This window comes from Schistocerca piceifrons, chromosome 10 (genome assembly GCF_021461385.2).
Source record: "Schistocerca piceifrons isolate TAMUIC-IGC-003096 chromosome 10, iqSchPice1.1, whole genome shotgun sequence".
Classification (NCBI taxonomy): domain Eukaryota; kingdom Metazoa; phylum Arthropoda; class Insecta; order Orthoptera; family Acrididae; genus Schistocerca; species Schistocerca piceifrons.
The window spans coordinates 85,681,300-85,702,789 of record NC_060147.1 but is presented as its reverse complement, the minus strand read 5'-3'; the positions used below and the strand labels follow the sequence as shown (position 1 = coordinate 85,702,789).

The 21,490-nt window shown below is 44.4% G+C and overlaps 1 protein-coding gene and 1 non-coding gene across 3 annotated transcripts in view; both read right to left on the bottom strand.

Annotated features, from left to right (window-relative positions):
- Positions 1 to 21,490, bottom strand: part of LOC124718646 (myc box-dependent-interacting protein 1) — a 446,366-nt gene that overhangs the window by 333,107 nt on the left and 91,769 nt on the right. The gene's annotated exons all lie outside the window — the stretch shown is intronic.
- Trnap-ugg lies at positions 19,502 to 19,585 on the bottom strand. Its single transcript has one exon. It is a non-coding gene; the product is annotated as a tRNA-Pro (tRNA).

The window sequence follows — 21,490 nt, the reverse complement described above, 5'->3', positions numbered from 1 at the left end:
TATGACCACAGCAGTTGAGTCCCATAGTGCTCAGAGCCATTTGAACCATTTGAACAATCTGTTGGTTATGAACTGTAAATTAAAACTGAAGAAACTGCAAAAAGGTGGGAATTTAAGGAGATGAGACCTGAACAAACTGACTAAACCAGAGGTTGTACAGAGTTTCAGGGAGAGCATTAGGGAACGATTGACAAGAATGGGGGAAAGAAATACATTAGAAGAAGAATGGGTAGCTTTAAGAGATGAAACAGTGAATGCTGCAGAGGATCATGTAGGTAAAAAGACGAGGGCTAATAGAAATCCTTGGGTAACAGAAGGAATATTGAATTTAATTGATGAAAGGAGAAAATATAAAAATGCAGTAAATGAAGCAGGCAAAAAGGAATACAAACGTCTCAAAAATGAGATCGACAGGAAGTGCAAAATGGCTAAGCAGGGATGGCTAGAGGACAAATGTAAGGATGTAGAGGCTTATCTCACTAGGGGTAGGATAGATACTGCCTACAGAAAAATTAAAGAGACCTTTGGAGAAAAGTGAACCACTTGTATGAATATCAAAATCTCAGATGAAAACCCAGTTCTAAGCAAAGAAGGGAAACCAGAAAGGTGGAAGGAGTATATAGAGGGTCTATACAAGGGCGATGTTCTTGAGGACAATATTATGGAAATGGAAGAGGATGTAGACGAAGATGAAATGGGAGATACGATACTCCGTGAAGAGTTTAACAGAGCACTGAAAAACCTAAGTCGAAACAAGGCCCCGGGAGTAGACAACATAATATTAGAACTACTGACGGCCTTGGGAGGGCCAGCCCAGATAATCTGGTGAGCAAGATGTATGAGACAGGCGAAATACCCTCAGACTTCAAGAAGAATATAATAATTCCAATCCTAAAGACAGCAGGTGTTGACAGATGTGAAAATTACCGAACTATCAGTTTAATAAGTCACAGCTGCAAAATACTAACACGAATTCTTTACAGACGAATGGAAAAACTGGTAGAAGCCGACCTCGGGGAAGATCAGTCTGGATTCCATAGAAATGTTGGAACACGTGAGGCAATACTGACCCTACGGCTTATCTTAGAAGATACATTAAGGAAAGGCAAACCTACGTTTGTAGCATTTGTAGACATAGAGAAAGCTTTTGACAATGTTGACTGGAATACTCTCTTTCAAATTCTGAAGGTGGCAGGTGTAAAATACAGGGAGCAAAAGGCTATTTACAATTTGTACAGAAACCAGAAGGCAGTTGTAAGAGTCGAGGGGCATGAAAGGGAAGCAGTGGTTGGGAAGGGAGTGAGACAGGGTTGTAGCCTCTCCCCGATGTTGTTCAATCTGTATATTGAGCAAGCAGTAAAGGAAACAAAAGAAAAATTCGGAGTAGGTATTAAAATCCACGGAGAAAAAATAAAAACTTTGAGGTTCGCCGATGACATTGTAATTCTGTCGGAGACAGCAAAGGACTTGGAAGAGCAGTTGAACGGAATGGACAGTGTCTTGAAAGGAGGATATAAGATGAACGTCAACAAAAGCAAAACGAGGATAATGGAATGTGGTCGAATTAAATCGGGTGATGCTGAGGGAATTAGATTAGGAAATGAGGCACTTAAAGTAGTAAAGGAGTTTTGCTATTTGGGGAGCAAAACAACTGATGATGGTCGAAGTAGAGAAGATATAAAATGTAGACTGGCAATGGCAAGGAAAGCGTTTCTGAAGAAGAGAAATTTGTTAACATCGAGTGTAGATTTAAGTGTCAGGAAGTCGTTTCTGAAAGTATTTGTATGGAGTGTAGCCATGTATGGAAGTGAAACATGGACGATGAATAGTTTGGACAAGAAGAGAATAGAAGCTTTCGAAATCTGGTGCTACAGAAGAATGCTGAAGACAAGAAGAGAATAGAAGCTTTCGAAATCTGGTGCTACAGAAGAATGCTGAAGATTAGATGGGTAGATCATATAACTAATGATTTATTGAATAGGATTGGGGAGAACAGGAGTTTGTGGCACAACTTGACAAGAAGAAGGGATCGGTTGGTAGGACACGTTCTGAAGCATCAAGGGATCACCAATTTAGTATTGGAGGCAGCGTGGAGGGTAAAAATCGTAGAGGGAGACCAAGAGATGAATACAATAAGCAGATTCAGAAGGATGTAGGTTGCAGTAGGTACTGGGAGATGAAGCAGCTTGCACATGATAGGGTAGCGTGGAGAGCTGCATCAAACCAGTCTCAGGACCTAAGACCACAACAACAAGAACAAGAACAATACTGAACCACTTGATAGTATAGTAAAACTGTCTGGAAATCGGTCGCGGTATCGTGTCTTTTCCTCACTCGCCACTGTACATGTTTGCTGTAACGTCACCGCGTGGATGCGAGGCTAGGTGTAATAATATCGTGGTTGGATAGTAGCAGCCGACAACTTTCCGTACTACTAGCGCCGAAGAGGACAGGACGTGAACTTCCTTTGAGGGATCGCAAGAAGACCGTCGCGAACGGAATACGACCGTAAGCTCGCTGCTCACGCACGCCTAGACCAGAGAGCATTATCGTTCGCTGTTGGACGTGCGCTCGGGTTCGCTACGGTGTGAAGGGGGACGAACAGCTGGGCCGTCGCCAGGCGACACAACCTGTGCTGGCCCGGCAGACAGGTTCGTGACGCAAGCAGGCGGCAGCGCCCGTGATGCAACCTGCGGAGGAAAAACGCCGCGGCCCAAGGTCTCTGCTACACGGGAACCCGCGTCCTAGCTGCAGGCGCCGCTGCCGACAAGTAGCTATCCTCAGGACGCCTGCACCGTACACAGAAACACCGCAGCGCGGCCCTAACTCTTCAGAAGCGCAGACTGAGAATACCGTGTAAAGTACACTACTGCTCATTAAAATCGCTACACCAAGAAGAAATGCAGATGATAAAAGGGTATTCATGGACAAATATATTATACTAGAACTGACGTGTGATTACATTTTCACGCAATTTGGGTGCGTAGATCCTCAGAAATCAGTACCCAGAACAAACACCTCTGGCCGTAATAACGGCCTTGATACGTATGGACATTGAGTCAAACAGACCTTGGATAAAATTCTTCAGGGTATCAGACCGCATCGTCATAATTTAAAATGCGCCAACGTTTCGGCCTGCGTTGCAGCTAGCCTTCATCAGGGCCTGAACGTAAGGCCCTGATGAAGGCTAGCTGCAACGCTGGCCGAAACGTTGGCGCATTTTAAATTATGACGATGCGGTCTGATACCCTGAAGAATTTTATTGAAGAAGACAACGGCCGCGGAAGCCTACGCTTACATTTAGACCTTGGATGGCGTGTACAGGTACGGCTGCCCACCATGCAGCTTCAACACGGTACCACAGTTCATCAAGAGTAGTGACTGGCGTATTGTGACGAGCCAGTTGCTCGGCCACCATTGACCAGACGTTTTCAGTTGGTGAGAGATCTGGAGAATGTGCTGGCCAGGGCAGCAGTCGAACATTTTCTGTATCCAGAAAGGCCCGTACACGACCTGCAACATGCGGTCGTGCTATTATCCTGCTGAAATGTAGGGTTTCGCAGGGATCGAATCAAGGGTAGAGCCACGGGTGATAACACATCTGAAATGTAACGTCCACTGTTCAAAGTGCCGTCAGTGCGAGCAAGAAGTGACCGAGACGTGTAACCAATGGCACCCCATAACATGACGCCGGGTGATACGCCAGTATGGCGACGACGAATACACGGTTCCAATGTGCGTTCACCGCGATGTCGCCAAAACACGGATGCGACCATCGTGATGCTGTAAACAGAACCTGGATTCATCCTAAAAAATGACGTTTTGCCATTCATACACCCAGGTTCGTCGTCGAGAACACCGTCGCAGGCGCTCCTGTCTGTGATGCAGCGTCAAGGGTAACGGCAGCCACGGTCTCCGAGCTGATAGTCCATGCTGGTGCAAACGTCGTCGAACTGTTCGTGCAGATGGTTGTTGTCTTGCAAACGTCCCCATCTGTTGACTCAGGAATCGAGACGTGGCTGCACGATCCATTACAACCATGCGGATAAGATGCCTGTCATCTCGACTGCTAGTGATACGAGGCCGTTGGGATCCAGCACGGCGTTCCGTATTACCCTACTCAACCCACCGATTCCATATTCTACTAACAGTCATTGGATCTCGACCAACGCGAGTAGCAATGTCGCGATACGATAAACCGCAATCACGATAGGCTACAATCCGACCATTATCAAAGTCGGAAACGAGATGGTACGCATTTCTCCTCCTTACACGAGCTATCACAACAACGTTTCAGGAGGCAACGCCGGTCGACTGCTGTTTGTGTATGAGAAATTGGTTGGAAACTTTCGTCATGTCAGCACGTTGTAGGTGTCGCCACCGGTGCCAACGTTATGTGAATGCTCTGAAAGGCCAATCATTTGCATATCACAGCATCTTCTTCCCGTCGGTTAAATTTCGCGTCTGTAGCACGTCATCTTGGTGGTGTAGCAATTTTCATGCCCAGTAGTGAAAAATAACTGACGTTAATGAGGGGACGAGATTAGGAAATGAGACACAGGATAGAAAACGACTTTTGTTATTTCGGCAGCGAAGTAACTGATACACTGAAGGCTTTCTCTACCGGATGTTTCAGCTGCTGAGAATCTAGAAGTCTAGTGGACAGAGCTAAAAGTATTTCTACTCCGGAACACCTGGACGCCGATTTAAAACATCTAAAGCAGGCTTTTGAGAAGAATGGGTAGTAAGGAAATAGAGTTTTGCGACCGAATAACAGGAGGCCTAAGGACAACGATAGGCCACAGCGATGGAACAACACGGTTTATCTACCCTTCATCAAAAAAGTAACGGATCAAATCGACAAGATTCTAAAGAAACATGACGTTCGGGCGATTTTCAGACCAATTAAGAAAATAGGCCAAGCACCTCGCTCCGTTAAAGATAAACGTCCCCATGTGTCTGCAAGTGGTGTATATAAGATTCCGTGTACGTGTGGCAAAGTCTACATTGGAACTACAAAGAGATGTATGTATACATGTTTGGAGGAACATAGAAGTCTTCGCCGACTAGGGAAAACAGACAAATCAGCCGTGGCCGAACATGCTCTTCAGTCAGGTGATGACTGAGTGAAATATTCGGAAACTGAAGTTTTACGTAGTATGGCGCACTATTGTCCGCAGCTACATAGAGAAGCGATCGAAATATATAAACATGGGGATGATTGTAACAAAAGAAGAAGCCATGAAACTCTGTGATATATGGACTGTGGCGCTACAGAATCGATGAGAAGTTTTTATCTTTGACGCACTATACTCGATATTTAAAAAATTTTATCTTTGTGAAGTTTTATCTCTTCTATCACGTGAAATCCAGACCACGCCCACTTTCCAGGGTACTTAGGCCGCTCTTCGACGTCCGACTCGTCAGTCGGCAAGACTCATCACAACCAGGAGCACCTCCGAAGATGACCCACGTAGCTTTGGACGAAACGTCAGGGATGGAAGAGTTCCATGGACCACGGCCATACAACCCGGAAAAATTCTCATCAGCGAAATAAGCGCCGAAGGAGGAAGTAGGGACGAATTAAATGCAAATTGCTTCTAGGAAAAAAAAATTATAAAAAAAAGAATACTTGAAATCCCATATCAAGTTAAATACTCATATTTAGAGCTCTGTACCTCAGTCTGTAAAAACGGAGCCTTACAAGATCACTTTGTTATCCGTCTGTCTGTCTATCTATCTATCTATCTAATCCGTTCGTCCGTAATCAGTAACGGGTAGCAGTATCAAGTTGAAAATTATGCGACATACTAAGGTCTGTGGTCCCTTGGAGGTGTAATAAATGTATGTCTAAGTCAACGCAGTCAAAAGACACGACCAATTACGTCACATATTTTTTTACTTGCAAACTCACTCATGAAAACCTATACATTAACCTCCGGTTGACCTGGAATCATGAGATTTGGCAGAAACCAAGAGGCACAGTAAAAGTGAAGGAAAAAATTCGAAAATTATCCATTTGTAATTATAGCACACGAAAATTTTTTTTCTCAGTCTCGAAAGCTTTGCAACTCTCGGGACCAATACCGTGTCATGCCTGGAATGGATAAACTGTCTACATACGTAATTAAGTTTGTTCGGAACTCTCAAGAGCGCGAGTTCTACTAGCACCTGGCCAATATTTTGTGTTTTCCATCGCTCCTTACCCTCTTCTACCCGTCTACGCAACTAAGTGGAAGCCACTTTATTTTATGCCACATGCGTTTAGCTTTGGTTTATTTATGAAGCGGTTCATATATGGTTCACATGGCTCTGAGCGCTATGGGACGTAACATCTGAGGTCATCAGTCCCCTAGAACTTAGATCTACTTAAACCTAACTAACCTAAGGACATCACACACATCCATGCCCGAGGCAGGATTCGAACCTGCGACCGTAGCGGTCGCGCGGTTCCAGACTGAAGCTCCTAGAACCGCTCGACCACAGCAGCCGGCGACTCATAGAACGTCCCCATCGCTTGGAAATATTTGGTGCCTATGTTGAAAAATAATGTCATACACCTGTATCATTTTGCAGTGCAGTACACCACTCAGTAACAGGTACTTGGCCTGCCATGGTAATCTTTAAGTTACTTTTTGAAGTCTTCTCGTGCTACATGTCCACCGATGACTCCCGCAGGGACCACGAAAACAAGATTAGATTAATGGCACGCACAGTGGTGTTTAAAGATCGCTCTTCCCGCGCTACATACGCAAATGGAGCAGGAACAAATCACGATATTTTATTTATTTATTGATTTATTTAACCTGGCAAGATTAGGGCCATCGGGCCCTCTCTTACATCTAACCAGGCATTCTACTTATTTTACATTCATATGTTTTAGCAGGCATGTTAAACTACATCTAGTATAAAAAGTGAGATAAACAATTTGAAAGGTACACCTGGAAAAATACATAGATACAGAGTTTATATTCTTAGGTCACAAGTACTGTTATAATTAGACATTATTGCAGAGACAGATTTTAGATAGGAGTGCTGGCAGCAGGGAGTATGAGGGAGACTCATGGTGAAGGGAGGAGAAGAATAGAGACATGATGAAACATAATTAAGGAAATATAAAGGAAAAGAAGATTGCGTGGCTAGTAGAGATAGATGAAGAGGAAGGCATCTCAGGAGCAAGAGAGGGGACGCTAGCTTTGCTATTTGACAGATGAGGGGATTGTCCTTGTACATTAATTTTGTGGAGAACTTTATGAGGATGATAGTAGGAAATGCTTCAACTTCTTCTTAAAAGCAGCAGGAGATCGAATTTTGCGCAAGGTAAGGGGCAGTTTGTTCCAGAGGCGGACAGCGGCAACTGAGAAGGAGTTTGCAAAAGTTTTTGTTTTGTGAGTGGGCACAGTTAGGATACCAAATAAGAGTGACCTCGTGTTTCGATTATGATGACATGACAGGTTTTTAATCTCTGAAGCAAGGTACTGGGGTGCTTCCGCGACGAGGACTCGGTGGAGTAGACAGAGTGTGGTAGTCACGCAATTTGTCCGGCCGCAGCCACCCTAGCTCGGAGTATGAAGCACTAACATGATCATATCGGCGAATGTTGCAGGTGTAACGCACACCGGCATTCATGGTTAGCTCTAGCCGTCTTTTGTTTTCACTACTCGTGCCTTGTTGAATCACATCACAATAGTGGAGGTTCGGTAGAACGAGTGCTTGCACGAGCTGGCGTTTCAAGTCCTGTGGAAATATGTTCCGAAACTTTTTGAGAGCATAGAGACAGCAGACGTCTTCCGGCACACTGCGACTGTATTCTCCGCCCAGTTGAGATGCTCATCCAAAGTTACACCCAAGTTCTTCACTGTTTTCTGATATGGTATTGGAGTACCGTCGAGCAGAATAGGAGGTAGCCGTTCGCGGCCGGCCGAAGTGGCCGTGCGGTTAAAGGCGCTGCAGTCTGGAACCGCAAGACCGCTACGGTCGCAGCTTCGAATCCTGCCTCGGGCATGGATGTTTGTGTTGTCCTTAGGTTAGTTAGGTTTAACTAGTTCTAAGTTCTAGGGGACTAATGACCTCAGCAGTTGAGTCCCATAGTGCTCAGAGCCATAGCCGTTCGCGGAAATCTGAACTTATTAATTTCTGATGGGCTATTAAGATTACTTGCGTCTTTTTTGCATTTAGTTTAAGCCCCAGGTTTTTCGCCCATGTCACTACTGAAGACAGATCATCATTCATCTGAGCGATTGCAGTGTTTACATCTTCAGGTCTGACGCTTAGGTAGAGCTGGATACGCAGTACAACGGGAAGTGCCCTCTGCGGTGCACTTGTACAGTATGGACGTAAACACACTATTGGCCACTAAAATTGCTACACCACGAAGATGACGTGCTACAGTTGTGAAATTTAACCGACAGGAAGAAGATGCTGTGATATGCAGATGATTGGCTTTTCAGAGCATTCACACAAGGTTGGCGCCGGGTGGCAACACCTACAACGTGCTGACATGAGGAACTTTTCCGAACGATTTCTCAAACAGCAGTTGACCGGCGTTGCCTGGCGAAACGTTGTTGTGATGCCTCGTGTAAGGAGGAGAAATGCGTACCATCACGTTTCCAACTTTGATAAAGGTCAGATTGTAGCCTATCGCGATTGCGGTTTATCATATCGCGACAATGCTGCTCTCGTTGGTAGAGATCCAATGACTGTTAGCAGAATCTGGAATCGGTGGTTTCAGGAGGGTAATACGGAACGCCGTGCTGGATCCCAACGGCCTCGTATCACTAGCAGTCGAGATAACAGGCATCTTATCCGCATGGCTGTAACGGATCGTGCAGCCACGTCTCGATCCCTGAGTCAACAGATGGAGACGTTTGCAAGACAACAACCATCTGCACGAACAGTTAGACGACGCTTGCAGCAGCACGGACTATCAGTTCGGACACCGTGGCTGCGATTACCCTTGACGCTGCATCACAGACAGGAGCGCCTGCGATGTACTCGACGACGAACCTGGGTGCACGAATGGCGAAACGTCATTTTTTCGGATGAATGCAGGTTCAGTTAGAACATCATGATGGTCGCATCCGTGTTTGGCGACATCGCGGCGAACGCACATTGGAAGCATCTATTCGTCATCGCCATACTGGCGTATCACCCGGCGTGATGGTATGGGACGCCGTTGATTACACGTCTCTGTCACCTCTTGTTCGCATTGACGGCACTTTGAATAGTGGACGTTACATTTCAGATGTGTTACGACCCTTTGCTCTACCCTTCATTCGATTCATGCGAAACCCTACATTTCAGCAGGATAATGCACGACCGCATGTTGCGGGTCCTGTACGGGCCTTTCTGGACACAGAAAATGTTCGACTGCTGCCCTGGCCAGCACATTCTCCAGATCTCTCACCAATTGAGAAGTCTGGTCAATGGTTGCCGAGCAACTGGCACAGTACGCCAGTCACTATTCTTGATGAACTGTGGTATCGTGTTGAAGCTGCATGGGCAGCTGTACCTGTACACGCCATCCAAGCTCTGTTTGACTCAATGCCCAGACGTTTCACGGCCGTTATTCCGGCCAGGGGTGGTTGTTATGGGTACTGATTTCTCAGGATCTATGCACCCAAATTGCGTGCAAATGTAATTACATGTCAGTTCTAGTATAATATATTTGTCCAATGAATACCCGTTTATCATCTGCAGTTCTTCTTGGTGTAGCAATTGTAATGCCCGGTAGTGTAATTCCCGCAAGATGTCATGGTCGAGAGTGGAGTCGGCAGAGTAGAAAGATTGGGAAACGCGTGGAGGTTTCTCTTGCGGCCGGTCTGAACCTGAATTACAGAAATTTCGCTGCAAGTGACGCTGCGGTTTGGTTTCCACACAGCTGGCCACCTCTGCGTCCCTCGGTGATCTTTCTCACCCTCCTCCTGCAGCATCTCCTAAATATATTTTTCAGTATTCTAAATATATTTTTCCAGTATTCCTACCATCTGTGTGCACTACAGAAGTTGTAGTCTAGAACAACAGGAGGTAGGAAAAGGTCGATGCGCTGGTCTGGCCACTCGAGTGAGGTCTGTTTCCCAATTTGCTTTACTGAATTGAGTTAGGACCGCATTATGAATTACCTTGGAGAAAATGACTTATTCATACATAAACAACACTGATTCAGGTAGTATCGTTCTTGTGCAACACAGCTAGCTCTTTATTCCCATCAAGTAATGAGTGCTGTCGACAAGGGATCTCAGATCGATTCCATATTCCTATATTTCCATAAGGCTTTTGATACCGTTCCTCACAAGCGACTACTAATCAAATTGCGTGCATATGATTGTCTCAGTCGTGTGACTGGATTCGTCACATCGCGGCGAACGCACATTGGAGGCGTGTATTCGTCATCTCCATACTGGCGTATCACCCGGCGTGATGGTATGGGAGGTCACACTTCGTAGTGATAGGCGGTAAATCATCGAGTAGAACAGAAGTGATATCTGGCGTTCCGCAAGGTAGTGTCATAGGCCCTCTGCTGTTCCTGATTTACATAAATGATCTAGGTGATAATTTGAGCAGCCCCCTTAGATTGTTTGCAGATGACGCTGTAATTTACCGTCTAGTAAAATCATCAGACGATCAATTCCAATTACAAAATGACCTAGAGAGAATTTCTGTATGATGCAAAAAGTGGTAATTAGCACTTTACAAAGAAAAGTGCGAGGTCATCCACATGGGTACTAAAAGAAATCTGACAAATTTAGGGTATACGATAAATCGCACAAATCTAAGGGCTGTCAGTTCGACTAAATACCTAGGAATTACAATTACGAGCAACTTAAACTGGAAAGACCACATAGATAATATTGTGGGGAAGGCGAAACAAAGACTGCGCTTTGTTGGCACAACACTTAGAAGATGCGACAAACCCACTAAAGAGACAGCCTACATTACACTTGTCCATCCTCTGCTGGAATATTGCTGCGCGGTGTAGGATCCTTACCAGGTAGGATTGACGGAGGACATCAAAAAAGTACAAAGAAGGGCAGCTCGTTTCGTGTTATCGCGCAATAGGGGTGAGAGTGTCACTGATACGATATCTCTTCCGAATGCGGAAGTATTTTGTTGACACCCACCTACGTAGGGAGAAATCATCATCATAATAAAATAAGAGAAATCAGAGCTCGAACGGAAAGATTTAGGAGTTCCTTTTTCCCACGCGCTATTCGAGAGTGGAATGGTAGAGAAGTAGTATGAAAATGGTTTGATAAACCCTCTGCCAGGCACTTAAGAGTGAATTGCAGAGTAACCATGTAGATGTAGATCAAAGTTCAAACTTGTCTGCCAAATTCGGTGTTGTGCCCCCACGCATTTGTCAAGCAAGGGTGGAGTCGTGCTTACTACGACGTACGTTTGTCAAACTTAACTTCACGTTTGAAGCAGCTGTCACTTGTGGCCAATGTAAGAGACGCAATGCACGATACAAACTTTTTAAACCTTCGAAGTATACTCCAGTTGCCAGATATCGCAAAATTATGGAAAACAGTCCGGCAAGCGACTGGCTATTTGAGAAATGCATATGTAAACGGTCAAACTTACTTGTCAAACGAGATTTTCACTCTGCAGCCGAATTTGCGCTGATATGAAACTTTCTGACAGATTAAAACTGTGTGCTGCACCGAGAACCAAACTCGGGATCTTTGCCTTTCGCGGGCAAGTGCTCTACCGAGAGAGAGAAAGAGATAGTTGCTACAAATATGTACCGCCTTTCAATAATTGAAATTTATATCATAGAAACTGATTGGTACGAGTTGGGCACGCCTGTAAGTTGTCAATACTGGAAGACAAAGAGTAAAAAATTGCTCCTGTCATATTCTCTAACACCCCATTTGCAGCACTACTTACCCTTCTGCCCCTTTGGTAAGAGGCAAACTTTACTTAGCTCACAACCCCAAATTCACCGACGTCAGTCGATACTAAACACACCTGAAAATATTACTGTCTCTAAGTATTTTTATTACTGAATAGGAAAACTGCACTCTCAAAAGCTCCTAGTGTCAGCCGTTTTCGATTCGGTTCTTAGTCGCGAGATGCGAACAAGGCCTGTTGAAAGAATCCCAGAAAATTCGAAATTTCACGCCAATGGTCTGTTGGAGCGAAATGCGGTTGGCATTCCTGAACACGCCTGCCTTTAATGTGCCGGAAGTTTCATTCTTTTATGTCTATTAGTTATTGTTCAGCGCTGTATTCAGTAGAAATTGTGTCTCACAGTTTGCGAATTTCGAGATGGCACAGTTAGGGGAGCAACGCGTGTGGTTGAAATTTTGCGTGAAACCAAAGAAAACCTTTACAGAGAAACGCCAAATGATGCAGGAAGCCTACGGTGATGAGTTCTTAGGCCGTATTCGGTATTACGAACGGTTCACAGGGTTTAAAAATTAGAATTATATCAATACCTTCAGCTGCTGACAGACGTTGATATATATCAACGGGAACAGGTGAAAATGTGTGCGCCTACCGGGCGCATACCGACAATCCTTCTTTCCACGAACAATACGAGACTGGAATAGAAGGGAGAACCGATAGAGGTACTCAGGGTACCCTCCGCCACACACCGTCAGGTGGCCTGCGGAGTATGGATGTAGATGTAGAACCCAGGATCTCCTGCTTACATGGCAGACGTTCTATTCATCTGAGCCACCGAGGGCACAGAGGATAGTGCGACTGCAGGGACTATCTCGCGGACGTCTCCCGCGAGACCCACATTCTCACCTTGTATGTCCACACACTACATTCGTAGTGTCCCACCCCAACACACTCATTACTCGTGGAAGACATTCTTACCAAGTCCCGTAAGAGTTCGAGTAATATGTGTACATCCGCACAGAAGAAGAAGGTCATGGCCGGCATTGCCAGAACTATATACTTAAGTATAGTCATCAGCTGTTTAGGAAAGCCGATCCAGTTGCTGTAGATACCTTTGTAACCCCTATAAAGGGACAACAATGGCAAGATGTTTATAGCGCTGATACAGTAGACGATAAATAAAATGCTTTTCTCAAGCCTTTTCTCGTGCTCTTTGAAAGTTGCTTTCCGTTAGAACGTTCAGAACAGGGTACTAACACAAACAGGCAGCCTGGGTGGCTGACTAGAGGGATAAGAATATCCTGTAGAACAAAGTGGCAATTATATCAATACGTTAGAAACAGTCAGAATCTAAATGCAGCAGCCCATTACAAACAGTATTGTAAGGTGCTTAAAAATGTTATTAGGAAGGCAAAAAAGTATGTGGTATGCAGATAGAATAGTTAAGTCTCAGGATAAAATTAAAACCATATGGTCAGTCGTAAAGGAAGTGGCTGGTCTGCAGAGACAGGTCGAGGATATGGAATCAGTGCGTAGTGGGAATGTCCGTGTTACTGATAAGTCGCATATATGTACAGTATTTAATAATCACTTTCTGAATATAGCAAGTGAACTAAATAGAAACCTAGTCCCAACACGGAATCATATAGCGCTCGTAGAAAAAAGTGTTCCGAGACTGTTACCTGAAATGCTCCTCCATGATACTGACAAGAGGAAGATTGAGTTAATAATTAAATCACTAAAGACCAAGAACTCTCATGGATATGACGCGGTATCTAGCAGAATACTGAAGTATTGTTCTATGTATGTTAGCCCAGTACTTAGCCATATCTGTAACTTTTCCTTTAGGAGTGGTCGGTTTCCTGACCGATTAAAGTACTCGGTAGTGAAGCCACTTTATAAAAAGGGAGACAGGGATAATATTGACAATTATAGACCTATTTCTATGCCATCGGTGTTTGCTAAAGTTATCGAGAAGGTTGTATATACAAGGTTACTGGAGCATTTAAATTCACATAATTTGCTGTCAAATGTTCAGTTTGGTTTTAGAAATGGTTTAACAACTGAAAATGCTATATTCTCTTTTCTCTGTGAGGTTTTGGACGGATTAAACAAAAGGTTGCGAACGCTAGGAGTTTTCTTTGATTTAACGAAGGCTTTTGACTATGTTGACCACAAAATATTACGGCAGAAGTTGGACCATTATGGAGTAAGGGGACTAGCTTACAACTGGTTCGCCTCTTACTTTAAGAACAGAAATCAGAAGGTAATTCTCCGCAGTATTGAGAGTGATAGTGATGTTCAGTCCCAATGGGGCACTGTTAAGTGGGGCGTTCCCCAAGGGTCGGTGCTGGGGCCACTGCTGTTTCTTATTTATATAAATGATACGCCTTCTAGTATTACAGGTGATTCAAAAATATTTCTGTTTGCTGATGACACCAGATTGGTAGTGAAGGATCTTGTGTGTAATACTGAAACAGTATCAAATAATGTAGTTCATGAAATAAGTTCGTGGCTTGTGGAAAATAATTTAATGTAAAATACAGTAACACTGTTTTTACAGTTTCTAACCCACAATTCAACAAGAACCGATATTTTGATCAGACAGAATGGGCATATTATAAGCGAGACGGAACAGTTCAAGTTCCTAGGCGTTCGGATAGATAGTAAGCTGTTGTGGAAAGCCCATGTTCAGGATCTTGTTCAGAAACCAAATGCTGCTTTATTTACCATTAGAATAGTATCTGAAATAAGTGAAGTTCAACACGAAAAGTAGTCTACTTCGTATATTTTCATACGCTTATGTCATATGGTATTATTTTTTGGGGTAATTCTTCTGATTCAAAAAGGGTATTTTTGACTCAAAAACGGGCTGTTCGAGCTATATGTGGTGTAAGTTCGAGAACCTCTTGTCGACACCTATTCAATAGTCTGGGAATTCTGACATTGCCCTCACAGTATATATTTTCTTTAATGTCGTTTGTTGTTGGCAACATTAGCTTATTCCCAAGAGATAGCAGCTTTCACTCAGTTAATACTAGGCAGAAATCAAATCTGCATGTGGAATGCACTTCCTTGACTCTTGTGCAGAAAGGAGTGCAGTATCCTGCTGCATCCATTTTCAATAAGCTACCACAAGAACTCAGAAATCTTAGCAGGAGCCCAAACTGTTTTAAGTCTAAACTGAAGAGTTTCCTCATGGCTCACTCTTTCTATTCTGTCGAGGAGCTCCTGGAAGATCTAAAAAATTAAGCAAATTCCAGTGTTACATTGTTGATTTTCTTTAATTAAACTTACTTGTCACCTGAATATGTTTTTTATATTTCATTTTATCTGTTTCTAATACCGTGTTATAATTTCATGTATTGACTCGATCCATGACCATGGAGACTTCTCCTTAATTTGGTCCCACGGATCAATAAATAAATAAATAATAAACCGTGTTGCCGCCAAGTTCGTCCCACGGCTCATGAGTCAAGACCAAAAAGACCTCTGCCTCGCAACTTGTGAAGAGCTTTTGGATCGCGCAAATGAGAACGAGATGTTCCTTGGGAGAATCATAACTGGTGATGAGATGTAGGTCTACGGTTATGATTCTGAGACCAAAGTTCAATCTTAACAATGGGTCGGGAAAGGTTCTCCAAGACCAAAAAAAAGCTGGTGAGGTCAGGTCAAATCTCAAAACAATGCTGATAGTTTTCTTTTACTCTGAAGGATTAGTTCATCGAGAACTAGAACTAGAGCCACAGGGACAAACTGTTAATCGATTGTACTACCGGGACGTGCCTCGACGCCTGCGAGAAAATTTGAAAATATGAGAAGTAAACAGCGTGAAATGTGTCGGGACAATTCATGATTCTTCCATCGCGATAACGCACCGGCACAGAACATTCATCCCCGTTGGTGCGTGACTGTTAAAAAAACGAAATCACTGCACTGCCTGATCTTCAGTACTCTGCACTCCTGGTCGCTGCGGACTTCTTTTTTTTATTTCCAAAGTTTAAAACCCCGTTGAAAGGACGAAGATTTGCACCGATAGACGAGATAGAAGAAAATCCGCAGACGACGCTTCGCGCGAGTTAGTTAGTTACGTGTTCCATTGATCAATAGCACGGAAAAGCGTTATGATGTGGAAAGCGTCAAATGCACAAGAAATGCGCACAGGAAACAAGTTTCTTTTTGTTTACATTATAGTATTTTACCTAAATATTCCTATTATATATCCCATTCCCTTAAATGGCACAAAATACATATATCTCCACATTTATTTACTCACATTCAAACATTCATCTACGGTATAGAAGGTGTTTTCATGGAGGTATGATTTCAATTTGTTTTTGAAACTATTACTGCTGTCTGTCAGACATTTTATTTCATCTGGTAATTTATCAAAAAGTTTTATACCAGCATATTTTACCCCTTTCTGTGACAAAGATAGGTTAAGTAAAGGATAGTGGTGGTCTTTCTTTTTTCTGGTATTGTAATCATGAATTTCGCTGTTGATTTTAAACTGGTCCATGTTGTTGAGAAAAAAATTTCATTACTGAGTAAATGTACTGTGAAGCAGTTTTAAGAATTCCTAACCTTTCAAACAGATGCATACAAGATGTGAGACTATGAACCCGCCACACTATTCTACACTACCGGGCATTAAAATTGCTACACCAACAAGAAATGCAGATCATAAACGGGTATTCATTGGACAAATACACTATACTAGAACTGACATGTGATTACATTTTCACGCAATTTGGGTGCATAGATCCTGAGAAATCAGTACACAGAACAACCACCTCTGGCAGAAATAACGACCTTGATACGCCTGGGCATTGAGTCAAACAGAGCTTGGATGGAGTGTACAGGTACAACTGCCCATGCAGCTTCAACACGATACCACAGTTCATGGAGAGTAGTGACTGGCGTATTGTGACGATCCAGTTGCTCGGCCACCATTGACCAGACGTTTTCACAGGGTGAGAGATCTGGAGAATGTGCTGGCCAGGGCAGCAGTCGAACATTTTCTGTATGCAGAAAGGCCCGTACAGGACCTGCAACATGCGGTCGTGCATTATCCTCCTGAAATTAATGGTTTCGCAGGGATCGAATGAAGGGTAGAGCCACGGGTCGTAACACACCTGAAATGTAACTTCCACTGTTCAGAGTGCCGTCAATGCGAACAAGAGGTGACCGAGACGTGTAACCAATGGCACCCCATACCATCTCGCCGGGTGATACGACAGTATGGCGATGACCAATACACGCTTCCAATGTGCGTTCACCGCGATGTCGCCAAACACGGATGCGACCATCATGATGCTGTAAACAGAACCTCGATTCATCCGAAACAATGACGTTTTGCCATTCGTGCACCCAGCTTCGTCGTTGAGTACACCATCGCAGGCGCTCCTGTCTGTGATGCAGCGTCACGGGTAACCGCAGCCATGGTCTCCGAGCTGATAGTCCGTGCTGCTGCAAACGTTGTCGCACTGTTCGTGCAGATGGTTGTAGTCTTGCAAACGTCCCCATGTGTTGACTCGGGGATCGAGACGTGGCTGCACGATCCGTTACAGTCATGCGGACAAGATGCCTTTCATCTCGACTGCTAGTGATACGAGACCGTTGGGATCCAGCACGGCGTTCCGTATTACCCTCCTGAACCCACCGATTCCATATTCTGCTAACAGTCATTGCATCTCGACCAACGCCAGCAGCAATGTCGCGATACGATAAACCGCAATCGCCATAGGCTACAATCCGACCTTAATCAAATTCGGAAACGTGATGGTACGCATTTCTCCTCCTTACACGAGGCATCACAACAACGTTTCACCAGGCAACACCGGTCAACTGCTGTTTGTGTACGAGAATTCGGTTGGAAACTTTCCTCGTGTCAGCACGTTGTAGGTGTCGCCACCGGCGCCAACCTTGTGTGAATGCTCTGAGAAGCTAATCATTTGCGTATCGCAGTATCTTCTTCCTGTCGGTAAAAATTTCGTGTCTGTAGCACGGCTTCTTCGTGGTGTAGCAATTTTAACGGCCAGTAGTGTAACTACTTTCTAGAATAATGTGTGGGGTTGATAGTCTCACATCTTGTAGGCATGTGTTTAAAAGTTTAGGAATTCTTACAACTGCTTCACAGTACATTTACTCAGTAATGAAATTTTTTCTCAACAACATGGATCAGTTTTAAAATAAATAGCGATCCAGCAAAAGGCGCACCAAGACTGCTTTCGGAACGGCGTTGGGAGACCATGCACAATTAGTGAAAGATAAACGTTGATAAATTTTGCGTGCGCGCTCGTCCTACCGCGTGTTCCTTATCGGCGCCACCCATGCATACGCGTAAACAAACACACACACACACACACACACACACACACACACTACCCGCTGTGTCCTCGCGCTCCCACTGCCGCTTTTGTCTCGCGTCGCCCACATGTCCTTGCTGCACCGCTGATAACCGCAGTATTTAGACACGCTACGGTGCCCCTATCTGCAACGTACGTTTCAACGACTTATCCTTGAGAAACTTAAACAGGTTCGCCACTTTTTGTCTGTTCAGCTCTTTGCCGGAGATGGACTTCTCACACGCCACACACTGCTTCATTTGGACACAGTTGCTTCAACAAATGGGCCAAGACTAAGACGCCAGAGTGTATCGACATCGAAAACGACCCTTCCGTCGCGTCCGCGAAGCTTCCACTACGTCGCACAAAAGCCCCACATACGGCGGGAGTGGTAGCAAAAAATGTGCGAATGTGTGTGAAATCGTATGGGACTTAACCGCTAAGGTCATCAGTCCCTAAGCTTACACACTACTTGACCTAAATTATCCTAAGGACAAACACACACACCCATGCCCGAGGGAGGACTTGAACCTCCACCGGGACCAGCCGCACAGCCCATGACTGCAGTGCCTAAGACCGCTCGGCTAATCCCGCGCGGCGCGGCGGTAGCCATAACCCTCACTCTCCGTAACATCTTCTACGTCGTATTGTTGCGTTTTCCAACCAAATCGCCGAAGCGCATAGTCCTTTCCGATTGGCAGTGTACGGGCGGACGTCATCGTGCAGCAGAATGATTCCGTCCAACAGTATTCGGGCAGCCCGAGAGCAAACAACAAAGTCAATAGTGGAAACATCCCACTTCTCTCTCCGCCAAAGAATTCCAGAGCTCTTCGCACAGGTTCCAGTAAGGTAACGCTGACCACCGACCGTTGTGGCCGAGCGATTCTAGGCGCTTCAGTCCCGGAACCGCGTTGCTGCTACGGTCGTAGGTTCGAATCCTGCCTCGGGCATGGGTGTGTGTGATGTCCTTAGGTTAGTTAGTTTTAAGTAGTTCTAAGTTCTAGGGGACTGATGACCTCAGATGTGAAGTCCAAAGTGCTCAGAGCCATTTGAACCATTTTTGACTAATTCTCAAATTGCAACTATAATCTTGCCGGATGGTGCTACTTCGATGAGGAACCACTTTGCCGGATGGTGCTACTTCGATGAGAAACCAGTATGCGACTGTCCAAACGGACGACCACCTACTGAAGTTCAAAAATGGTTCAAATGGCTCTGAGCACTATAGGATTTCTGAGGTCATCAGTCACCTAGAACTTAGAACTACTTAAACCTAACTAATCTAAGGACATCACACACATCCATGCCGGAGGCAGGATTCGAACCTGCGACCGTACCGGTCGCACGGTTCCAGACTGTAGCGCCTAGAACCGCTCGGCCACTCCGGCCGGCACTATTGAAGTGCCAAACCCTCAGCACAAACTGTACCCCGCTAGATTTCGTTACCTAATAACAAGACCATCTGTGTAACTGATTATTGAGCAAAGAATATTTAAACCTTAAATTTCATTACAATTGGCATATTTTCTTTAAAGATTTCTTGGAGCCTTCGGTTCTGCCATCCTCTTCATTTCCTGTACGATTGTATAATTTCGGCCACAGTCCAATTTCAAGTATTTCATGGATGATTTTCTGGTAGCAGCTTATGTCATATACGTCGTTGCTCCTATGACATCATGTTATGCTCATAAAATAATTCCGAGGTGGTGTTTACGCCATTTTAGGAGCACGTTACCACCGAACAGTTGTTGCAAAGCTCTTTATATATGTAACTGAAGGCTTCAATAAGTCTTTCAAAAAAATTTGTCGAAGCTACGGACACTATCGCATTGAAAAAATGCCGTAACAAGATTAAAGCACCAAAAAAGTAACGATTTGACAAAACAAATTCTTCAAATGCGCGCCGAAATGAAATTTTTTTAGCAAATGGCTGCTAACACTCATTCCCAGAAAGCAGAGCTTCAGTTAAATGGTCAGCAGCATTGCTCAAGAACGCAGTGAAAGCTTGTAGAACGTTGACTTGTCCCCGTAGCTAAGGGAGTTGACAAATGTTGACACAAGGCGGACAGCCTCGTCACGTTATTTACAGTCGGCGCGAAGTACAGTGTTATGAATTAGTACCTCGGGTGCATGGGAAGACGAGCCCGCGAAACTCCAAGACAAACAGAATTGTCTACATTTGAGTGGTATGTTCTGTCTGACATGTCCGACACCACTCAGATCTACATAATTCTCAAAGAGTGCCACGGCTCTATGACATTTGCTTCAGTGCGAATGCATTAATATCGTCAGAACTCTAACTGGAACCAACAACTTGCGAGTAGGTGGTTAATGGACGAGGGAAGCTGCGTTGCAGCGAGGGGTAAGTTTTGAAATTTGAGTCGGATAGACACCGTGTTTGGATTGCCGAAGCAGTTGAGGCAACCGCTCATGGAAAGTGGTGAATCAGGGTTCGAGGCCTGGTCCGGCACAAATTTTCAACTTTCGCCGCTGCATTATTACAATGCCCTGCGCCGCTGTAAGTCACAATTCCCACCCCTCCCTTCCCTTTCTTTCTCCATCCTCCATTTCATATTAATGCAGAGACAGCAAAGGACTTGGAAGAGCAGTTGAACGGAATGGACAGTGTCTTGATAGGAGGATACGAGATGAACATCAACAAAAGCAAAACGAGGATAATGGAATGCAGTCGAATTAAGTCGGGTGATGCTGAGGGAATTAGATTAGGAAATGAGACACTTAAAGTAGTAAATGAGTTTTGCTATTTTGGGAGCAAAATAACAGATGATTGTCGAAGCAGAGAGGATATAAAACGTAGACTGGCAATGGCAAGGAAAGCGTTTCTGAAGAAGAAAAATTTGTTATCATCGAGTATAGATTTAAATGTCAGGAAGTCGTTTCTGAAAGTATTTGTATAGAGTGTAGCCATGTATGGAAGTGGAACGTGGACGATAAATAGTTTAGACAAGAAGAGAATAGAAGCTTTCGAAATGTGGTGCTACAGAAGAATGCTGAAGATTAGATGGGTAGATCACGTAGCTAATGAGGAGGGACTGAATAGAATTGGAGAGAAGAGAAATTTTTGGCACAACTTGACTAAAAGAAGCGATCGGTTGGTAGGACATGTTCTGAGGCATCAAGGGATCACCAATTTAGCATTGGAGGGCAGCGTGGAGGGTAAAAATCCTAGAGGAAGACCAAGAGATGAATACACTAAGCAGATTCAGAAGGATGTAGGTTACAGTAGGTACTGGGAGATGAAGAAGCTTGCACAGGATAGAGTAGCATGGGGA